At 39.3% G+C, this 23515-nt stretch overlaps 1 pseudogene; it reads right to left on the reverse strand.

Moving 5' to 3' along the window:
* Nucleotides 1-23515, reverse strand: part of LOC110970215 (NACHT, LRR and PYD domains-containing protein 14-like) — a 43655-nt pseudogene that overhangs the window by 12884 nt on the left and 7256 nt on the right.

Genomic DNA, 23515 nt, shown 5'->3' on the forward strand with positions numbered 1-23515 from the left:
GGATTTCTCCATGATTCTGTCCAGGAACATATTCAGAGTGTGTCTCTTCTTGTCTTTCCAGTCTTCTCCCAGGAACTTCTCCAGCACCTCAGTGTTCCTGTTGGTGTAACAGTGGAACATGTAGACTGCAGCCAGAAACTCCTGAATGCTCAGATGAACAAAGCAGTAGACTGCTTTCTGGAACATCACACACTCTCTTCTGAAGATCTGGGTACAAACTCCTGAGAACACCGAGGCCTCTGTCACATCCAGACCACACTGCTCCAGGTCTTCTTGGTAGAACATGATGTTTCCTTTCTCCAGATGTTCGAAGGCCAGCCTCCCCAGCTTCACAAGAACTTTCTTGTCAGCTTTCGTCATCTCCTGTGGACTCGTCTCATGTCCCTCATGGTACTTGTTCTTCTTCCTGTGTGTCTGAACCAGCAGGAAGTGTGAGAACATGTCAGTCATGGTCTTGGGCAGCTCTCCTCTCTGCTCTGTGCTCAACATGTGCTCCAGAACTGTAGCAGTGATCCAGCAGAACACTGGGAGTCGACACATGATGTGGAGGTTCCTGGATGTCTTCATGTGGGAGATGATTGTGCTGCAGCGCTCTTCATCACTGAACCTCCTCCTGAAGTACTCCTCCTTCTGGCCGTCGGTGAAGCCTCGTACTTCTGTTAACCTGTCCACGTGTTTAGGAGGGATCTGATTGGCTGCCGCAGGGCGGGAAGTGATCCAGACCAGAGCCGAGGGAAGCAGATTCCCCTCCATGAGGTTCACCAGCAGAACGTCCAGCGACGACTTCTGGCTGACGTCAGACACAACCTCCCTGTTGGAGAAATCCAGTGAAAGTCTGCTTTCATCCAGACCGTCAAAGATGAACAAAAGTTTACAGACAGCCAGCTGCTCTGCCGTCACCTTCTGTAACGTTGGATGGAAAACATGGAGCAGCGTGAGAAGACTGTGCTGCTCATCTCTGATCAAGTTCAGCTCCCTGAACGGAAGCACCACCACCACACTGACGTCTTGGTTTTCTCCGCCCTCTGCCCAGTCCAGAGTGAACTTCCGCACTGAGAAGGTTTTTCCGATGCCAGCCACGCCGTTGGTCAGGACCACTCTGATGGCTCTCTGCTGCTCAGGTAAGGCTTTGAAGATGTCCTGGCACCTGATGGGAATGTCATGGAGGCTCTTCTTGGAATCTGTCTCCAGCTGCCCCACCTCATGTTGGACATCAGCGTCTCCACTGTGTCCCTCTGTGATGTAGAGCTCAGTGTAGATCCTGTTCAGGAGGGTTCCACCTCCTGTTTCATCACTTCCTTCAGTCACATGTTCACATCTCCTCCTCAGACTCATCTTATGTTCCTGCAGAACCTCCTGCAGACCAACACCTGCTCACAGACCAGACAAACAATCAGACTCAACAAACACAAACATCTTTCATGTCTGGACAACACAACAACAAGCTCAGTTTCCACACATCAGCCCACCAGCAGATGTTCAGTCTTACTTTGTCCACAGCTGCTCTGACTGGCTGTCTGCAGTCCACCTCTGGTTCTGGATCTTTTTCCACACTGGGGACAGGAGGAGTGTCCTGATGGAGCAGACTGGTCCCAGTATGAGCTGATGCACTGTCTGCAGAACCAGTGTCCACAGCTGCTAGAGACCGGATCCTTCAGGACGTCCTGACACCGAGCACAGCAGGACGGCTGCTCCTCCACACAAACTCTCCTCCTCTTCATCACTCTGTCAACACATTTATTCATCACTCAGATCATCTGGAGAAAAACATCCACATCTGACACCACAGTGCAGAAGAGAACAGTAAAAGTGAGGCTACTGTTCTGAGTTCATCTGCTAATAAAAAGCTGCTTCCTTTTAGTATTGACTCCAGTCAATTCTTTTCCCATCAGCTGTCTGATTAAACTCTGACTGATCTGCCTGCAGTTTGCTGTTAATACAAACTCAACACTTTGTGCAGCAGCTTCACAGTAACAGCCTTCCATCACAGACAGCTGCTTCTGTTCTTCACTGCTTTACACTCACTTTGATCAGCTCAGCTCGGCTCAGTTCACTTTCAACTCAGAGCAGAAATCATGTAAAAACTGTGACAGAGCAGCAGCCTCAGACTCACAGCGTTCAGCTTTCATTTCAAACATCTGGATCATTAGAACCAGGAACCAAAGAAGACCAACCACAACATCAACTACACATCTGGAGAACATTCTTTCACTCTGAAAATCTTTACAGTGGCTTCAACATTGGGCTGAAGATGTTTGAATATTGGGTGTAAATAGTGAAATCCAGGTTTTCAGGTGTTTTACCACAGAAACACCATCAGAACTTCTGCTTCTAAAACCCAGACCAGGATCCATCTCAGTCTGAAAGAGTTCTGCATTCTGACCACTGTGTGACTGTTTCAGCAGAACATCTTCCTTCATCCTAAAACCTTCATCTTCCATCAGGTCAGTTTACAGCAGAAACACTTTCTTACTTTGTGTCTGAGGGTTCAGGTTCTTTACTGAACCATAGAGGAAGATCTTTGGACCAGTCACTCTTCATGGACAGACAGCTGGAGGCTGCAGATTCTTCTCTCTGTCTGCTGAAACACATGTTTGTTCTCTCATTAATCACTGATCTATTCTGAGATGAAAACAGGACAAATGATTTCTATTTGTGTCACAAAGACCTTTTCAAAGTTCATTTTAATCTACTGACTCAAATCAACAATATATAACTGATAGATGTAATTATAAAGGAGACACATTAACAAGTTAGAGGCAGTTTTCTTACTTTGTGTCTGAGGGTTCAGGTTCTTTACTGAATTCTGGAGGATCTCCTTTGGACCAGTCACTCTTCATGGACAGACAGCTGGAGGCTGGAAACTCCTCCTCCTCATAAACACTCATCTTGAGGACTTCAGTCTGAGAGGAAAACCAGCAACACTGACTGAGAGCTCAGGAAATAATAAAAGTCAAAGGAACACACAAGTTCAGATTTGTCTTCATTTCAGTTCTTTGTCCACAGACGTGAACTCTGAAAAAAGTCCTCAGAGAGAAAACTGAAAAGTTTTTTCCTCTTTCCTTCTTCCCTCCTATATTTCACCTCTGATAATAAATCCAAATGTTGCTCAAACAGCGTCTGCAGTTGATCTCTGACACGTCAAACTCTTCATTCATGTTGGAAAACTGTCACACAAAGTGCTGGAAATACTTTCAGATCCCAGTTTATCAGGTGAACCCCAACAGTGTTTCCTTCTTCTGGACCTGGTTCTCTGCTGCACCAACACACCTTTACTTACTGACATCTATAAATATCTGTCCAGTATAAAATGTAGAAGAGGAAGTGAACCAGTTTTCAGTAAAGATCATTCAGCAGATTCAAATCTTCCTCAGCACTCAGTATTAAAACACTCCTGTGATCTAAAAACACCAAGAACAGAAATAAGGTTTTCTGACAGCAGAACAATAATAAAGTTAAACAAACTCTCACCTTGTTGTCCTCCTCTGTCGACTGGAAAATGGAGTCTGAACTCTTCATTTCCTCATTCTGTCCTTGACTCACTCAGAGCTGCTCCTCCTTTGTTTCCTAGAAATCACATGACTCCAGGTAACTCCAGGTAGATGTGGGCAGACCTGCAGCTGAACATTAATGACTCATCACAGCCTCAGAGATGCAATAAAATCAGCTCAAAGTACTTTACTGCAGTTTGTAGACGGTTTATTTCATTGTTTTTGATTCATCAGAACTTCTATCACTTGTTCCTAAAAACATGAGTCAGAAATAATGAGCACAGAAACAGAAATGATTGTAAAATGACCAATTTGATGAAAATGACCACAAACAGACAAAAATGATCACATTTCTGCTGTCAGGTTTCAGTCTTGTCATCATCCATCCATTATCAATGATTATAAATTGTTCACACACTTAATAAATGTCTGTTTTTGTTGTATTTCATGTTGTCTCTCTTCCTTCTGTCTGCAGTGTTATAACTTTGTCGTGTTCTTATTTATAAATCTGTGAGTACTGAGGCTCTGAAATCAATAATCTTGAACATTTTGAGGCTTTATAAAGACATTCTTTGTATATTTTTCTCATTTTGAGTTTAGTTGCTCACATATTTCCCTGAAAAGTCATCTTTTATTAGAGATTTATTCGCTGTAAGTAGGACTGCTTTAATCCTGGTTTTATTCATGTTGATCATTAATTTATGAATGCTTTATAGGCCAGTTAGAAGAGGTTCAAAGCTTTGGGCTTTGTGGTGTTTAATTAGTAAATAATTGATGAAAACATGCAGTTTATTCATGAATAAATAGATTTAGTTTCAAACTGCTCCATAAAGTCTTGATAAATGATCTGCAGTGAACTTTATGACTTATTGGAAGCTGATATTTCTTCCTTGGGTTTACTTTCACTGGATGTGTTTTAAATCCTGCTGATGACCCTGATTACAGAGTATTTCTGACAGCTCAGGTCTGTTATTCTACTGGAGGTGAAACGTTCACAGGAGACTGAGTTAAAGGAGGCGAGAAAAGCTTTTGAGTTCTATCAAAACACTAAGTTTTATCCGCTTCAACTGTTCCTCTTTGTGTGACTTTTATTCATTCTGTAAACTTTCTGTGTTGTTGCTTCTTGTCAGTTTGTGTCGTTAGTCTTCAGGAGGATATCAGCAGATAAAAATGTCAATTAAACCATCAGAAAGTGAACTTTTTAGCAGCTCATCCTACATTTTACAGCATTTCTTTGTTTAGATGGTGTTGAATTTCCATGATCACCTCTTACAGCAGAACTTGAAGGTTTCAGACGTTTTTTCTTCACATTTCCCTCCAACCACTTCAACTGTTTATCCATTAATTTAACAAGTATTAACAATTTAACACAAACCTATTTACTGAATTCACTGATATTTAAGTAGAATGTAATCCAACATTTATTAAACTGCCTTTAACTGTTCATTTATTCCAATATTTAAAGATATAAAACTGCTTATTCCACTAATTTATCTTCTCTACATGTATTTTTAAGTTAATTATTGCCAAACTATTATGTTGTCTTTTACTTCAGCTGTTTATTACTTTAACTCACGACAGAATGAAATATTTATCTTTGTAAGCAGCCAACAGATTATTCAGCTACTTTTAGATATTTACTTTTAGCAACAATGTCATGAATTATTTAGCTTTTACTGTTTTATTGATAAGCTTTGATTTAATCATTCATGTTAGCTATTTAGTCCTGACCACCAGTTACCTTTACTGTATTGTTATTTATACACTTTACTATCATTTATTTCTGAATTTATTCGACGGTTTCCGGCTACAAACATAAAATAGCGGACACGTTGATCGTTGAACTTCTTCAACTGAACCTTCCAGCTCCAGAGAAAGTTCCAAGAGAGCGTCAAGTTTCTGCTGCTTTTCTAAGCAAATAAAATTAATATACAAATAATCAAATATCAAACATTAAAGTGTTTAAAAGCTGCTAACATTACCTTCACACGGAGGATTGACCGGAGAGCACGTCAGAAGATTCTCAGTAAGAACGAAACGGAAAGTTTGACAGAGAGGCGTTTAGGTTCAAGTGAAAAAATCAGACATCAGAGAGTTGAGCTGGAGAAGAACCGCGTTTAGGAAAATAAAACACCGTGAAAGATCTCTAAATGTTTGTTTTTATCGTTGTAATCTGACACTGGGAATCCAAAACATGACGAACCATACATTAAAGAATTTATCCTACTTTTATGTGAGCGTTATTATTGTTGTTGTTGTTGTTGTTGTTATGCATTTTATACTCTGCTCTCTGCTGTATTTGTACTGTCATTCATCAATATCTTCATTTATTTTGATGTCAGACACATGAGAGCTCTTCTGATTATTAGTAAAGTCACCCTCATTCATACAACACATGAAAAATAAAATCAGATGTTGTTGCAAAGCGCTTTCCTGAAGACAAATAAGATCAGTTTGACAAATTAAATGAACAAGTTTAAATAGTGAGGTTAAGACCCTACAGTATTACTAATCATAGACCTAACATGTTTAAATATGAAGGTTTAGACCCAACAGTGTTATAAATTATGGAGATTAATCAGACTAATTTAAATATTAAGACAAAGACCCTCCAGTATTATTAACTACATAAACACATTTAGAACTGAAGTATTTATTATTAGTTTAAAAGTTACACAGAACACGTTAAAGACAAAATGTCCCAGGAAGGAAATGCTGTAAAAATCTATTCTTTATTTTTCTGTAAAACAAATATTATGTATATTTTTTTCCTCCACTTTGACTGAGTTCCGTTTCTTTCACCAAAATCCCTCCTGACGATCACGACTAAATATACATTAATTATCAGGATTATAGCCCTTTAAGTGGCTGTTATTTTACCTGGGACCACTGCTGTTTTTTCCAAAATCATTTTAAAAATGGAATATTTTGACATCCTAAAAGGTAAATGAACATTCATAAAATACCAACATTTGCTGCTGATTTAAATACAGCAAAAAATTCTGTGAAAGATGTGCTGTTAATGTGGTTAAAAATATAAATAATAATAATATAAAAGTTACCATTTGTAAAAATATAGATTTTTGATTTGGTCTGTTTTTGTTTGTTTGTTTGTTTGTTTTACAGTTCACATGTAAATTATGTTTTTCTCTTTGATTTTACTGTAATTTATCAAAACAGTGAAAATCCATGAAATAACATTAAATCGATCAACAAATGACAGTTAAATATTTATTATTTACAGTATTTACTGTACGAAATGACAATGAAACATCAAGTTACCTTTTTCTTTCAAATAATTTCCAAAAACTGCCACACTGAGATAATATCAGTTTGAAAATGTTCCGTTTCTTAAAGTAATCTGATTACAGTCAGAGTGTCGTGTGCATTTCTTCCAGTGATAAACCAATGCAGCAGCTGCTTTGCTATGAAAGCTACAGCTAACATACATGACTAAGAAGTGATTTTTGGAGTCCAGAAATGTTTGTGATCACTAAGAAATGCCGTTGAATCAAAGCTGTGAGGGAGCCTCCTGAACAACAACAGACCTGCTGCTTGTTGAGCTTTTCATGAGCGATGGGACCACAGACAGAGACGTAACACATACCAGCCTTTCTATTCACTGACTTGGTTCTTCCACGTAGCCGTCTGCTGTAACTCTGACAGAAAGAAACAGAAAGAAACTGTTAACAGCACAGACAATGTGTAACAGGGTCAGTAGAGCAGTGATGGTTTTATTATTAATTGTGCTGTTAGTGATGTAGAATATACCATCTATGTTTTTATTTGATTCTTCTTTTGTTGTAATTACACAAAGTGTGGTCTGCCTCAGAGTTGTTGTGTGGAACCTTTGCTGGGGGCTCCTGTATCCCTACGTGCACTTTTGTCCGCCACACGGCATCCTATAAATGTATTTTCCCGCCTTACCTCTCCCCTTTTGTTCATGTATTCAGAAAGAGAGGGAAGCGATTGTGCAGCTGGGATTTGTGTTTTAATCTTCTGGAATTATGAGTTGACTTTCCGTTTCTGACGTGTGCGTTGTTTGATTTTTATAGGAGCTCAAACTGATCAGACGGATGATTTTGTGTGTTTTTTTTGTCTGCTGTAAAGAACAAACGGAGATGGCCTTCAGTGAGATATATGTGTCAGAGGTCATCACAACGCAGAGAAAGAAGCCACCGGTTACAAATGCTAACCTGAAAAAACCCACATTTGAGCTTTCCTCTCTGATACCGATGCATTTCGTCCTCATCGCTGCTCAGAAAGTCATTTTAAAAGATGTAAGTCACTCATTTAACAAACCTACTAGAATCCTGACTCACTTTTAAAGAAGAACACAGAAAGACAAGACGAATTCTGACATGTTTTAAACAGCAAAAAGCACATTCTGTTGTTTTGTTTTAGTGCATGTGGCTCTGGAGACACTTGTGAAGATCTTCATGACTGAGCTTTTCTCTCATGTTTCTTAACTGTACAGTGGATGTGTTCACCTCACATCTTCCAGCAATGCGCTCAACACAGAGAAATGATGACGGATATGAGGCGTCTGTTCCCTTCAAGTTCCAAACTTCGACTGACCTTCCATAAAAACGTCCGTCTGGATGGGGATAAATCCAGGAAACTCCTACAATTACATGTGTGAAAGTGGTAGTCTTTGACATGACATTAATATCTGTGAAGTGCTTTATAACGGCTGGTGGTGGTTCTGTCAGAGGGTCTAGGATGGGTTCTTTAACCCTCGTGTCGTCCTGCGGGTCAAATTGACCCGTTTGAACGTTTGAAAAGGTGGAAAAAAGATATTTTCACAGTGAAACTTCTGATGTCCACATTTTCTTCATTTTTGGGACATTTATGAACACTAAAAAAAGAAATGTTCAATAAATGTTTCTTAAGAACATTCACAAAAAATCAACCAAAATCCAGCGAAATTCGCTATCAGATGTTTTACTGCTATATATGTAATCACTTTAGATATTTTTAGGATTTTTTAGAAGATTTTTACAAGGATTTTCTTGCCATATTTATTTTTTAAAATTTTTTATGAGAATTTTTGAAGGGAAACTTTTAAGAAACTGTCTGAACTTTCTTCCTGAAGGTTTTGCAAATTTTTCATTGAATGTTTGGATTTTTTTCAGACAAGGAAACAATATTATTTGCTTCCCGTAAATGAGGACAACAGGAGGGTTAAAACTGTTGAAACCACCGATCATAGACATATTCTGACCTTTCTGCTCTCGATCCGTCATTCAAATATGTTTCCTGTTTGCATGAAATGTCAAAACGGTCCACTGTAGTTGGGTCTTTCCACAACAGGAGGACATTTGGGCTTCGAAATGTTTGAAAAATACACCTTCTCTTTTACAATTTTCTGCTACATATTCATCATCATATATGCATTATAATCAAACATATAAAAACATTTATATTAAGTGTGATTATTGCCAACAAACATTTTTTTTCCCAAATATCTGTAAAATAAGAACGCTGCCTTAAATACAGTGAAATGTTGTGATTTTATGGTCAAATGTTGGAAAAGAACAAATTACTGAACGAGTAAACACTAAATAATTCTGCAGATTTTCTCAGATAATATCCAGCTAAATCATAGAAACATTAATCATATTACTTTAGACATTGCAGACCAAAACAGCAGAAAAGAATGACTGTATTTTTATAAATATGAATTTGTTCTTTTGCAGCGTTTGTAGTTTCTGTTCTGTGAAAATCTTTCTTTTGCAGATATTTAAGAAAAAGAAATGTGGTATGTCATAGACTGAAAAATTCCTTGATTATATCATATATCATTTTACAATTTCTGTGTCTTAAATAAATATAAAATTAAAGTGTGAATAAACTCCCAGTATTTCTGTGCTCTAGTTTCGCCCCCTGCAGGAGCAGTCAGGAGCTGCAACAACATTGATCCAGACTGCCTGGAAGAAATATTCACCTCCTTGGATGTTTCACTCTTTGTTGCTTTAAAATATGACTTCATGGTCGAAATAATTAGTTTTTTCTGACAAGAATTTGTAAAAAATAATAGAAACAATAACATCAAAGTGAAAACGGATTTTTACTAAATCATATCAATGAATGTCAAATATAAAAGATAAAGTGAATGATTGCAGAAATATTGATCCCCTTTACAGTGACTGACCTAATTCAACAGAAGTCCAGCTAGTTGATGCAAGTAATGTCACAATTAGTGAAGTGGAGATGACCTGAATGCAGTTAATGTTTGTCAGTGACTGTGATATAAAAACACTTGGATCTGGAAGGTTCAGTCTCTGGTTCATCAATATTCCAGCTACAACTAACATGAAGACAAAAGAACACTCCAAGCAGCTCCTAAAAAAGATGATTGAAAAGTAGAAGTCAGGCAGTGGTGGTTCTAGACAGTTTCAGCTGGAGGGGGGCAGTTCAATCAGACTGAGCTTTCTCTGTTTATACAAAGTTGTTGTAGTCACTGTATTATAGTGGACATTAAAGAGCAAAACACAACGTTCAAAATCATACGGCATTTTATTTTAATGGATGCTTCTGGCAAACAGATAAATAAAAAGGATTTAAGTCTGTGGCTCAACAAATTTAAACACGTCAACACCTTATTTATAGTCTTTAGTCGTGCAAATTAAACAGTTTTTTAATCAACTTTTTCTATCAATTATTTCTATCAACTTCACTCAACAGGTTTTCTTCATTTAAAGAAATGCACATTCAACCCAGACTGAAAAAAGCAGAAAAACTATCAGCATGTTATTTCTGCTCAGCTTTAGTTTGTTACTTCTACTGAATTCTGCCGTTTTTATGGTTTCTTGCAACGATGTCAACAAATGCATCAAGATTCAAAGACTTTGTCCTTCTTGACTCAAAGCTTAAAACACCTCAATGACTCAGTCTGTCATCTGCCACGGTGGAGCTGAGGTAAGTTTTCAGCAGCTTCAGAGCTGAAAAACTTTGTTCACAAGAAGTAGTGCTAACTGGAAGTGAAACTGCTCTTATGCACATTTAAAATAAAACACAGAAACTTCTTTATCAGGCTCAATGAATGATGTCAGCTTGTGACATTGTCACCTAAGTAATAAAATTAAAAGAAACATTAAAAGAAATAAAGAACCATAAATAACATAATGAAAACAAAATGAAAGTTTTCTGGTCTTTGTGCATGATGTTCCCTGTGCTAAAAATGTATTTAGGTAGGTGGGATAATAAACAATTCCAAAATAGTAATTAGAAAATGTGGTAAACAAAGGTTATATAAGGAGGATGTGGCGTAGAGGAACGGGGGGAGACACGGCGTGAGCGGGAGTGACAGGAGGCTGCTGAAAGGAAAGGAGTGTGTAAAGTTTAAAAAAGAATGATCGAAGGCCTAAGACATTTTAATAAGGTTGAAAAAGACTATTGAACCTGTAAAGAGCCCAGATCCTACCGGAGCCGACCAGACATACACTCCCGGCCGTCAACATCTTGACGCGGACGCCACCCCAAGAGACAAAGGGATCCTTCACTTAAGGATTATCTCCTCTGCACCCAGGATATTGGTGAGATCCACCCTTTTTGAAACTCTTTTTTTTTTTTCTGGTATACCAGTATTTTCTTTAACGATCGATCGCTTCTCTTTTTTTGTTAGCGGAACTTTCTTTTTTGGGTCGGATTACCGTGTTGTTGTTGTTTTTTGCATCGAACGGACGGAGGAAAAGCCGCCGGCGTGAGGACCTTTCGGGATAGAAACTTTCTTAAAAGAGTATCTGAAGTGGACCATTTGACTGAAAACTTTGTATTTCGTTAGGGAAGGACTCTTAGTTAATTTAGAAAGCATAAAGGTTTAGTTTCTACTTGTAGTCTTGTGGCAATGTATTTTTTTGTATGGGGAAACAGCGTTTTTTTTTTGGAGTAAAAGATGGAAGTAAAGAAACTTAAGAAATTTTAAAAGAGACTCCGATTGTGTTTATCAGCTGCATTACTACTGATAGTGACAATTAACTTTTATTATTTCTGAGATGAACCCCTTGGTGAAGTGACCTCTGCTTGGAAAAGTTTGAGTGTTACAAGCTCTACAACACCAGAGGGTCTCTGCTTACCATCATGGATTTTTCTGTTTAAAATTCATCTGAACTGATGTAGTTTATGCCCCAAATCCTCAATGTTTGAATCTTACATTCCAGAAAATGCAAACAGAGCCTCATGGAGAAATGCATCACTGTTGGGGTTTAGTGTTTGGACGCCTTCATAAAGGGACAATTTCTGCTGGACAACCGTCTGTTCAGCTCATTAAGCAGCTGATCTAAGACTGGGTAGAAAAAGGCTGTGTGAAGATGTTCTTTACCTCGTGCTGACTCTAACCCTGTCTGACCCACAGTAGTGAGTACACAGCATCCACTAAGGTGAGAGCTTAACATTTTTTTTACATCTTTTTACAGATTTTACAGGAGATCAGCTCAATATTCACACCTTAAAACACATCAGTGAAGTTGGAGAGGCTCAGACGTGGAGCATTCGGTGAACTGAGGCAGAATGAGCCACGTGGACGAGCTGCTGCTGCTGCCATGATGGATCAGCGCTCGGGTTCTGGTCCAATCAGAGCTGCTGCTGGACCTTCGAGGACGAAACTGTTGTAGAAATGCAGATTTTTCATGTTGATGTTATTTACAGTTTTGGTCTGTTGTTTAATTTTACATTCACATGGAAGTTCATTATTTTCTCTGATTTTATTACTAATTATCTGCAATTTAAAAATTATCAGATATCAGAGAAACAGTTCAATTATTTACCATTTCATAATCCTTACAATACATCATTTTCTCCTCAAACAACAGCACATATCTGTAAAATATTTATATTTTTACAGATTTCTTCACAGTACAAATATGTGATTTTAGAGGAAAACTTTGTAAAAGAACACTGATATTTGTAAAAGTATTTTATTGTACAAGTGAAAGGATTTACAGTTTTATCCTCTTTTTAATGGCTTGTGTAAAAATTTACATTTTTTTCTCCTGATTTTACTCCAAATGATCTGTAACTGAACAAAGTGATCAAATGTGTGTAAAATGAGAGGAAATGTTGAGAGAATGACTGAATGTAAAGATGCTGCTGTGAAATAAGAGCCGCTGGTTTACAGGCTTCAGTCTCACTGATCTCAGAGCTGTGACAAACATCAGACTGATCAGCTGATCACTGTTGAAATGAGACAACAGACAGAGAGATCAGATCTGATGGACACTTTGATGGAGGACCACTGTCTCTGCACATCTGGAAGGCTGTCAGCTGGAATCAGCGTCATTTCCTCAACACATCAACACAACAACAGTCGGCTTCACATCCACTCAAACACACCATGACAACAAGCTTGTGGCTCCTCTGATTGGCTGACTGCTGTCTCTGTGTTTCTGTCACCGTTCTGCTCTCACAGCTTCACTGAGAAGCTGCAGGTTTACAGGAGACACTGGATCTTTGCTTTGATACTGACTGTGTTTAGTAGAAAACTGAAGAAAGCAGCAGAGACTGATGGAACCTTCTACTTACTCCAGAGTCTTCAGGCTGCAGTCTGGACTCTCCACAAGATCTAACAGATGTTTCACTGATGAATGCTGCAGGTTGTTTCTTCTCAGGTTCAGATGTTCCAGATGGGAGGGGTTGGATTTCAGAGCTGAGACCAGAGAATCACAGCTGATCTCTGATAAACTGCAGCGCTCCAATCTGAATAAAGAATCAAAGATGTAGATCAAATCATTGATGATCCATCAGATGTGTTCAGGTTCTCAATGTGCAGATCAACATTACTTTGTCCTCATCAATCAGCTTTTCTCTAAAAGCAGCACAGTGACTTTGTCCTTCTCTTATTGTGGATCATCATCATGTCAGCCTTCTACACACATCATCCACATGTCAGCTCAACATTCATCCACCTATTCATGTCCACACATCAATAACATGCTGCAACATCAACAGGATCAGGATCAGTCAAATAAAACTCAACACAAACCAAAGAAATATTTCTGCTTCACTCACTAAACTTTGTCACTTCAAACTGATCTGAGTTCAGAAGATCTTCTGGATCCAGATGTGACTCTTCAGCACAAATTACAAACATTCATTTACTTTAACAACTAACACTCAACATTTTCTACACTTTCTGATACAAACACTCCACTTTTGTCACAACAAACTGAATTTAGGACAAAAACAGAAAATGTGAACCAGAGCAGATTTACAGCTTCATGGATGGAAGTTCTGTTGAACAGAAATGAGCTTCAGTTGTCATTAAACATATCAGATCTACAACAGTAACAGACAGACAGTGAACTGACTCCAGAGTCTTCAGGATGCAGTCTGGACTCTCCAGAAAACCACTCAGATGTTTCACTCCTGAATCCTGCAGGTAGTTGATATTCAGGTCCAGATGTTCCAGATGGGAGGGGTTGGACTTCAGAGCTGAGACCAGAGAATCACAGCTGATCTCTGACAAACTGCAGTCCACCAATCTGAATAAAGAATAAAAGATGTGAGTTGAGGAGACAAAGTTCCTGATTGAAATCATTCAGAGTTTCATTTTGCCTTCAGAGCTGCAGAAATCTGGATTTCTTTTTATGAAATTCTCTTTTCATTTGAATTGAAAAGGCAAATTATTACGATTCCAAACATGTCGTATTTACAGCAACAAAGACTGTGTTGTCTTTCCAATATTTTCATTCTTTACATCACTCTTTTTGATGCAGAACAACAACAGAACGGGGGAGCCAGACATTTGTAGTCATCTTCACAACATTTGAGAGAGAAAAAATCATGAATAAAAAGATTTTAGACAAAGAAAACTGATTGTTTCTAGTTGTGAGTAGATTCAAGTAAAATCATGCCTTATGGCTTTTACATACTCAGTCCATCTTAGAGAACTTCTCTTTCTGCACTTTCAGGGAAAATGTCAACTTTTCCATCATGTAAACCTCGTGTACAATGTCAGTCTATTCCTCAGTAGTGGGTGGTTCCACTTTTAACCACTTTCTCCTCATGCTTTTCTGATTCCTTGCCAATAATATACAAAGTCATTTCTTGTCATTAACATCACAGTTGTCAAACAGAATGTCGCCCAAATACATGACTTCACATTGAAAAGGAATATTCTCCAAACAGATTCTTTATGTGTTCATGGACCCGTTCCCAGTAAGGTCTAATAATCTGGCAGTCAGAACACATGAAAGTGGTTGGCTTCATTAGCTCCACAGAGTCTCCAACAGGTAGCACCCCGACCCAGACGTGGCTTCTGAACAGGTGGAACAAAAAATCTCACCTTTTTCCAGCACAACTCTCTCCATGTATTTGAACCTGTTGAGACCCGCTGTAGCTGACATGTTCTCTCCCAGCTCTCACTAGATATTGAAACATTTCCTTCTCTTTCCCATTTCCTCTTCATCTATTCTGTCTTGTCTTTTTCAACTGTAAAATGCCATGATAGAGCTTAGATACAATTCTGTTGCATGATCTGGATTTGAGTAAAGATACAAACACCTGTAGGAACCCTGTAGCTCCTCTTCCAGGTTCCACTTTTAAGTTCTGCTTAAAGTAATGTCTGACCTGCAAGTACCTGGAAAAGTGGTCTGACCGTAATCCCTGTTTATTCCGTAGTGCTTCAAAGCTTTGGAATGTACCATCATCATGGATAAAGGAACAATAGTTTGCTACAACTTTAAGGTCCAATTCCTAAATCTGCTGTCGTACTTATTAGGTGTAAACTCTGAGTTGTACGCACACCACCTCCACATTTTGGGCAAGTCTCCTAAATTGAAGATTTTCACAATTTCCTGCCAGGATTTCAAAACAATGTCTGACAGGGTTCCTCTGAAACCATCACTTCTTTCTGTGGTTTGCTGTCTGCTAATAGGGCCATTACTGGGATTCCTTTTACTTTTGGACCTTCTAAGTCCTTCCATCCTGCCGTGTATGTTGGTGAATAGAAACAAATGAACCGTCTCAGCTGGGCTGAGTAGGAATATTCTTGGAGGCAGGGAAGGCCCATTCCACCTCTTTCTTTTCTTAATTGCACAGTTTTAGATTTAATCCTGCCTCTTGTACGCTGCCATAGAAACCTTGAAATGACCCTGTCCCATTCTTCACATTGATTGTGTGGTATTTGGACTGGTAGACACTGAAACAGGTAAAGCATTCTTGGAGCACGTTCATTCTGACTGACTCAATCCTGGAGTAGAAGTTGAGCAGATAAAGCCACTGTCTTTACTTCAGTCATCTCACAGCTCCAAATGCTGGAAAGGATGAAGGAGAGAGTTTGTGCCACTGGTGAGCTTCCACTTAAAGTGTTGCAGTGATGAGACACACAACAGGTGCTGACAGGTGAGGAGATTCTTCTACTCACTGACTTCTATCAGCTCAGCACAGAGAACTTTAAGGACACTTTAGCTTTGACTCTGGACTCAGTCTGGACTTTATGACTCCCTGCTACATTGAAAAAGAAAAACGAGGCATCATATACATCAGAAGGAAGGCTCATCTCCCTTCCTGATTCAATCAGCTTCAATATGGAATAATCCAAGTTTAAAAATAGGAGCAAAGGTGTTCTTTTGGAAAGACTGGCATGCTGGGGGGATCCAGTTTCTTGGATGTCTCTACCAGAACAACATCCTGAGAACATTGGATGAACTGAGAGAGCTCTACAACATCAGAGGAGAGACTTCTGGAGATTCCTGCAGCTTAGAGACTGTCTATCTAAGAAAACCTCAACAGGGAATAGGTTCTCTAGACAATGCTCTTCATGCTCTAAATTGAAATTGTTGAGAAGTCGTCCACACCTGGAAAGACAAATTGACACATTTCCTATTGATCAATTTAGTGGTGCTACCAGAGGTCTAAAAGCTGTATGGGAAAGGGATTTAAAGAAACATACGAGGATGAAGAGTGGAAGAACTCACTGAAACATTTGCTGAAACCAATGAGAGATGCCAGCTCTAAACTAATTCAATTTAAAATATTTAACAGATTGTATTGGACACTGGTGAGAATGTAAAGGACAGGAATGGGACGGTCAGACCTCTGCTGGTGATGCCATACAGACAGAGGTGATCTTGTTCACATGTTCTATGTCTGTCTGAGCCTAGCTACCTACTGGCAGAGGGTCATGGTGAAGATCAGTAGCAGTGTGGGTACAGGGGCTGATTTTACTCCTGCTCTTTACCTCCTGAACAGCCTGAAAGGAAACCAAAGGATGGACGGGAAGAAAGCTCAGAGGATAAAGGTTGACCTTACTACAGCTCAGAGGGTCATACTGAGGCATTGGAGGGTGGACTGCAGCCCTGCTTATTCTGAATGGATCACTGTCTTGGCAGAAACTGCCTCTTATAAGAAACTCATAAACAAAATAAATGGGAATATGGACACCTGTGCAGAAACACCAGGGAATCAAACTTCAATGATACTTGACATATCCATGAACCAAAACCTAGCTGACAGTGCAGGATGTTCAACTGGTGGGACGGAGATGGAATTTAGGTAGAGAGAAAACTGTTTCCTTCCAGACATGCTTGATATCATATTATTTATAATATTGATTTTTTTCGTTCGGCTCTCTTTACTTTATTAAATTATCTCCTAACTTGTCATGCACTCTAATATTTAAATGTACTGATAAATTGTTCATATAATTCTACATTCTAATCATTTTTATTTTGTGTTCAATGTATTTATGTATCTCTGCTCTCCTGTGTTATGGATGTTTCTGGAGGGAATAATAAAAAGTAGAATTAGGAAAAAAAGAAAAAGTGTTTGGATGATTCACACCAGACATTAAAACTGATGTGAAAAAAGCAACATTAACTCAAAGATGAGAACTTTGAATCACTGAAAACATGATGTCTGACCTCAGAGTCTTCAGGATGCAGTCTGGACTCTCCAGAAAACCACTCAGATGTTTCACTCCTGAATCCTTCAGGTTGTAGTTACTGCTCAGGTCCAGATGTTCCAGATGGGAGGGGTTGGACTTCAGAGCTGAGACCAGAGAATCACAGCTGATCTCTGACAAACTGCAGTACTCCAATCTGAATAAAGAATCAAAGATGTAGATCAAATCATTGATGATCCATCAGATGTGTTCAGGTTCTCAATGTGCAGATCAACATTACTTTGTCCTCATCAATCAGCTTTTCTCTAAAAGCAGCACAGTGACTTTGTCCTTCTCTTATTGTGGATCATCATCATGTCAGCCTTCTACACACATCATCCACATGTCAGCTCAACATTCATCCACCTATTCATGTCCACACATCAATAACATGCTGCATCATCAAAGGATCAGGATCAGTCAAATAAAACTCAACACAAACCAAAGAAATATTTCTGCTTCACTCACTAAACTTTGTCACTTCAAACTGATCTGAGTTCAGAAGATCTTCTGGATCCAGATGTGACTCTTCAACACAAATTACAAACATTCATTTACTTTAACAACTAACACTCAACATTTTCTACACTTTCTGATACAAACACTCCACTTTTGTCACAACAAACTGAATTCAGGACAAAAACAGAAAATCTGAACCAGAGCAGATTTACAGCTTCATGGATGGAAGTTCTGTTGAACAGAAAAGAGCTTCAGTTGTCATTAAACATATCAGATCTACAACAGCAACAGACAGACAGTGAACTGACTCCAGAGTCTTCAGGATGCAGTCTGGACTCTCCAGAAAACCACTCAGATGTTTCACTCCTGAATCCTGCAGGTTGTTCCAGCTCAGGTCCAGATGTTCCAGATGGGAGGGGTTGGACTTCAGAGCTGAGACCAGAGAATCACAGCTGATCTCTGACAAATTGCAGACCCTCAATCTGAATAAAGAATAAAAGATGTGAGTTGAGGAGACAAAGTTCCTGATTGAAATCATTCAGAGTTTCATTTTGCCTTCAGAGCTGCAGAAATCTGGATTTCTTTTTTTGAAATTCTCTTCATATTTGAATTGAAAAGGCAAATTATTACGATTCCAAACATGTCGTATTTACAGCAACAAAGACTGTGTTGTCTTTCCAATATTTTCATTCTTTACATCACTCTTTTTGATGCAGAACAACAACAGAACGGGGGAGCCAGACATTTGTAGTCATCTTCACAACATTTGAGAGAGAAAAAAACAATTAATTAAAAGATTTTAGACAAAGAAAACTGATTGTATCTAGTTGTGAGTAGATTCAAGTAAAATCATGCCTTATGGCTTTTACATACTCAGTCCATCTTAGAGAACTTCTCTTTCTACACTTTCAGGGAAAATGTCAACTTTTCCATCATGTAGACCTCGTGTACAATGTCAGTCTATTCCTCAGTAGTGGGTGGTTCCACTTTTAACCACTTTCTCCTCATGCTTTTCTGATTCCTTGCCAATAATATACAAAGTCATTTCTTGTCATTAACATCACAGTTGTCAAACAGAATGTCGCCCAAATACATGACTTCACATTGAAAAGGAATATTCTCCAAACAGATTCTTTATGTGTTCATGGACCCGTTCCCAGTAAGGTCTAATAATCTGGCAGTCAGAACACATGAAAGTGGTTGGCTTCATTAGCTCCACAGAGTCTCCAACAGGTAGCACCCCGACCCAGACGTGGCTTCTGAACAGGTGGAACAAAAAATCTCACCTTTTTCCAGCACAACTCTCTCCATGTATTTGAACCTGTTGAGACCCGCTGTAGCTGACATGTTCTCTCCCAGCTCTCACTAGATATTGAAACATTTCCTTCTCTTTCCCATTTCCTCTTCATCTATTCTGTCTTGTCTTTTTCAACTGTAAAATGCCATGATAGAGCTTACATACAATTCTGTTGCATGATCCGGATTTGAGTAAAGATACAAACACCTGTAGGAACCCTGTAGCTCCTCTTCCAGGTTCCACTTTTAAGTTCTGCTTAAAGTAATGTCTGACCTGCAAGTACCTGGAAAAGTGCTCTGACCGTAATCCCTGTTTATTCCGTAGTGCTTCAAAGCTTTGGAATGTACCATCATCATGGATAAAGGAACAATAGTCTGCTACAACTTTAAGGTCCAATTCCTAAATCTGCTGTCGTACTTATTAGGTGTAAACTCAGAGTTGTACGCACACCACCTCCACATTTTGGGCAAGTCTCCTAAATTGAAGATTTTCACAATTTCCTGCCAGGATTTCAAAACAATGTCTGACAGGGTTCCTCTGAAACCATCACTTCTTTCTGTGGTTTGCTGTCTGCTAATAGGGCCATTACTGGGATTCCTTTTACTTTTGGACCTTCTAAGTCCTTCCATCCTGCCGTGTATGTTGGTGAATAGAAACAAATGAACCGTCTCAGCTGGGCTGAGTAGGAATATTCTTGGAGGCAGGGAAGGCCCATTCCACCCCTTTCTTTTCTTAATTGTACAGTTTTAGATTTAATCCTGCCTCTTGTACGCTGCCATAGAAACCTTGAAATGACCCTGTCCCATTCTTCACATTGATTGTGTGGTATTTGGACTGGTAGACACTGAAACAGGTAAAGCATTCTTGGAGCACGTTCATTCTGACTGACTCAATCCTGGAGTAGAAGTTGAGCAGATAAAGCCACTGTCTTTACTTCAGTCATCTCACAGCTCCAAATGCTGGAAAGGATGAAGGAGAGAGTTTGTGCCACTGGTGAGCTTCCACTTAAAGTGTTGCAGTGATGAGACACACAACAGGTGCTGACAGGTGAGGAGATTCTTCTACTCACTGACTTCTATCAGCTCAGCACAGAGAACTTTAAGGACACTTTAGCTTTGACTCTGGACTCAGTCTGGACTTTATGACTCCCTGCTACATTTAAAAAGAGAAACTAGGCATCATATACATCAGAAGGAAGGCTCATCTCCCTTCCTGATTCAATCAGCTTCAATATGGAATAATCCAAGTTTAAAAATAGGAGCAAAGGTGTTCTTTTGGAAAGACTGGCATGCTGGGGGATCCAGTTTCTTGGATGTCTCTACCAGAACAACATCCTGAGAACGTTGGATGAACTGAGAGAGCTCTACAACATCAGAGGAGAGACTTCTGGAGATTCCTGCAGCTTAGAGACTGTCTATCTAAGAAAACCTCAACAGGGAATAGGTTCTCTAGACAATGCTCTTCATGCTCTAAATTGAAATTGTTGAGAAGTCGTCCACACCTGGAAAGACAAATTGACACATTTCCTATTGATCAATTTAGTGGTGCTACCAGAGGTCTAAAAGCTGTATGGGAAAGGGATTTAAAGAAACATACGAGGATGAAGAGTGGAAGAACTCACTGAAACATTTGCTGAAACCAATGAGAGATGCCAGCTCTAAACTAATTCAATTTAAAATATTTAACAGATTGTATTGGACACTGGTGAGAATGTAAAGGACAGGAATGGGACGGTCAGACCTCTGCTGGTGATGCCATACAGACAGAGGTGATCTTGTTCACATGTTCTATGTCTGTCTGAGCCTAGCTACCTACTGGCAGAGGGTCATGGTGAAGATCAGTAGCAGTGTGGGTACAGGGGCTGATTTTACTCCTGCTCTTTACCTCCTGAACAGCCTGAAAGGAAACCAAAGGATGGACGGGAAGAAAGCTCAGAGGATAAAGGTTGACCTTACTACAGCTCAGAGGGTCATACTGAGGCATTGGAGGGTGGACTGCAGCCCTGCTTATTCTGAATGGATCACTGTCTTGGCAGAAACTGCCTCTTATAAGAAACTCATAAACAAAATAAATGGGAATATAGACACCTGTGCAGAAACACCAGGGAATCAAACTTCAATGATACTTGACATATCCATGAACCAAAACCTAGCTGACAGTGCAGGATGTTCAACTGGTGGGACGGAGATGGAATTTAGGTAGAGAGAAAACTGTTTCCTTCCAGACATGCTTGACATCATATTATTTATAATATTGATTTTTTTCGTTCGGCTCTCTTTACTTTATTAAATTATCTCCTAACTTGTCATGCACTCTAATATTTAAATGTACTGATAAATTGTTCATATAATTCTACATTCTAATCATTTTTATTTTGTGTTCAATGTATTTATGTATCTCTGCTCTCCTGTGTTATGGATGCTTCTGGAGGGAATAATAAAAAGTAGAATTAGGAAAAAAAGAAAAAGTGTTTGGATGATTCACACCAGACATTAAAACTGATGTGAAAAAAGCAACATTAACTCAAAGATGAGAACTTTGAATCACTGAAAACATGATGTCTGACCTCAGAGTCTTCAGGATGCAGTCTGGACTCTCCAGAAAACCACTCAGATGTTTCAATCCTGAATCCTTCAGGGAGTCGTTCCAGCTCAGGTCCAGATGTTCCAGATGGGAGGGGTTGGACTTCAGAGCTGAGATCAGAGAATCACAGCTGATCTCTGACAAATCGCAGTAGTCCAATCTGAATAAAGAATAAAAGATGTAGATCAAATCATTGATGATCCATCAGATGTGTTCAGGTTCTCAATGTGCAGATCAACATTACTTTGTCCTCATCAATCAGCTTTTCTCTAAAAGCAGCACAGTGACTTTGTCCTTCTCTTATTGTGGATCATCATCATGTCAGCCTTCTACACACATCATCCACATGTCAGCTCAACATTCATCCACCTATTCATGTCCACACATCAGTAACATCTGCTGACCTCAGTCCACTCTCTCATTACAGGATCAACATCAAATCTCTTCATTCTTTCATTTATTCCATCACCTTCTTCTTCTCTGGAAATCAGCTTCATAGCTTTGTCTCATTCAAATCTTCCAGTGTGTCTTCCATCAACAGTCTCACGTCATCTGTACATTACAGAGGGATTCTGATTCCTGCTGTCCACACTGACTGTCCACTGCTCTCTTCCTAACACAACTCCACTGGAAGGAATCACTTCATCAGCTCAGCTCACACTAACATCAAGCTTCAGCTTCTGACTGACACTAATCAGGTTCCAGACTGTTGACAACTGAACTCCTCTTTGACTTCCTGAGGCTCCACTGCAGCTCAGCACAAACACTGTGGAAACACAAACATACTGACTGGATCTGTGGAAGTCACACTGCTGAAGCCTCACATCACTTTCACATCAGCTTCACATTCAGACACACAGCAGGACTGTGGATTCTGTCCTCCATCTTGGAACTCTGCAGTCAGCTGATCAGAGGATTCATTCACAGACGCTCCAGAAAATAAAATGTCTTCAGACTGTTGCAGAAAAATCCTCAACATTCATAAAACAAAACTTAAAACTACAGTCAAAAATCTGAACTGAATAAATTCCACCAACAGTCAGTGAACTGACCTGAGAGTCTTCAGTTTACAGTTTGGACTCTGCAGTCCTTCACAAAGATGTTTCACTCCTGAATCCTTCAGGTTGTTCTTACTCAGGTCCAGATGTTCCAGATGGGAGGGGTTGGACTTCAGAGCTGAGGCCACGACTTCAAAGTGACTCTCTGAGAGTTTACAGTCAGAAAGTCTGTAATGAGACAAAATGATAAAACATGTTGTTATGAGAGAGGACACTTGATATTTCCTGCTGATAACATTTTCTGTCCTGTTTTTACTGGACTCAGGATATTGTGACTGAGTTGAGCTCAGTGAACATTTCCAGTTAAAGATGATGATGTCTCTGCTGTGGACCTGCTGCTGTCAGCTTCACCTCCATCACTCAACATTTACAGTCTGCTGTCAAACGCTACACAAATCAAACTGATCACTGGACAACATCACACCTGAACATCATTAATATGAACATCAGGAAATATTCTGATGTGATGACTGAGTCAACTTTTGTCCTCAACGTTCTTTTGTGAGATTCTGAAAAACTTGTTCAGCACAAACACAAAGAACAAACCAGTAAAGTTGAATTATTTCCACCATAAAGTCTCACAAACATGTTATCAGAGTTTGTAGCATTAAAAACACAACTCTGAGCTTTGTGTCAATCAGATCTCTGGAAACAGTCTGACTTCTAGCATTCTGCTCTGATATATTCACACCTCTGAACATTTCCTGATACGACTCTTCTCTGCAGCAACAAGACAGAAAACACC

This window comes from Acanthochromis polyacanthus, chromosome 8 (genome assembly GCF_021347895.1).
Source record: "Acanthochromis polyacanthus isolate Apoly-LR-REF ecotype Palm Island chromosome 8, KAUST_Apoly_ChrSc, whole genome shotgun sequence".
NCBI classification, from domain to species: Eukaryota; Metazoa; Chordata; class Actinopteri; family Pomacentridae; genus Acanthochromis; species Acanthochromis polyacanthus.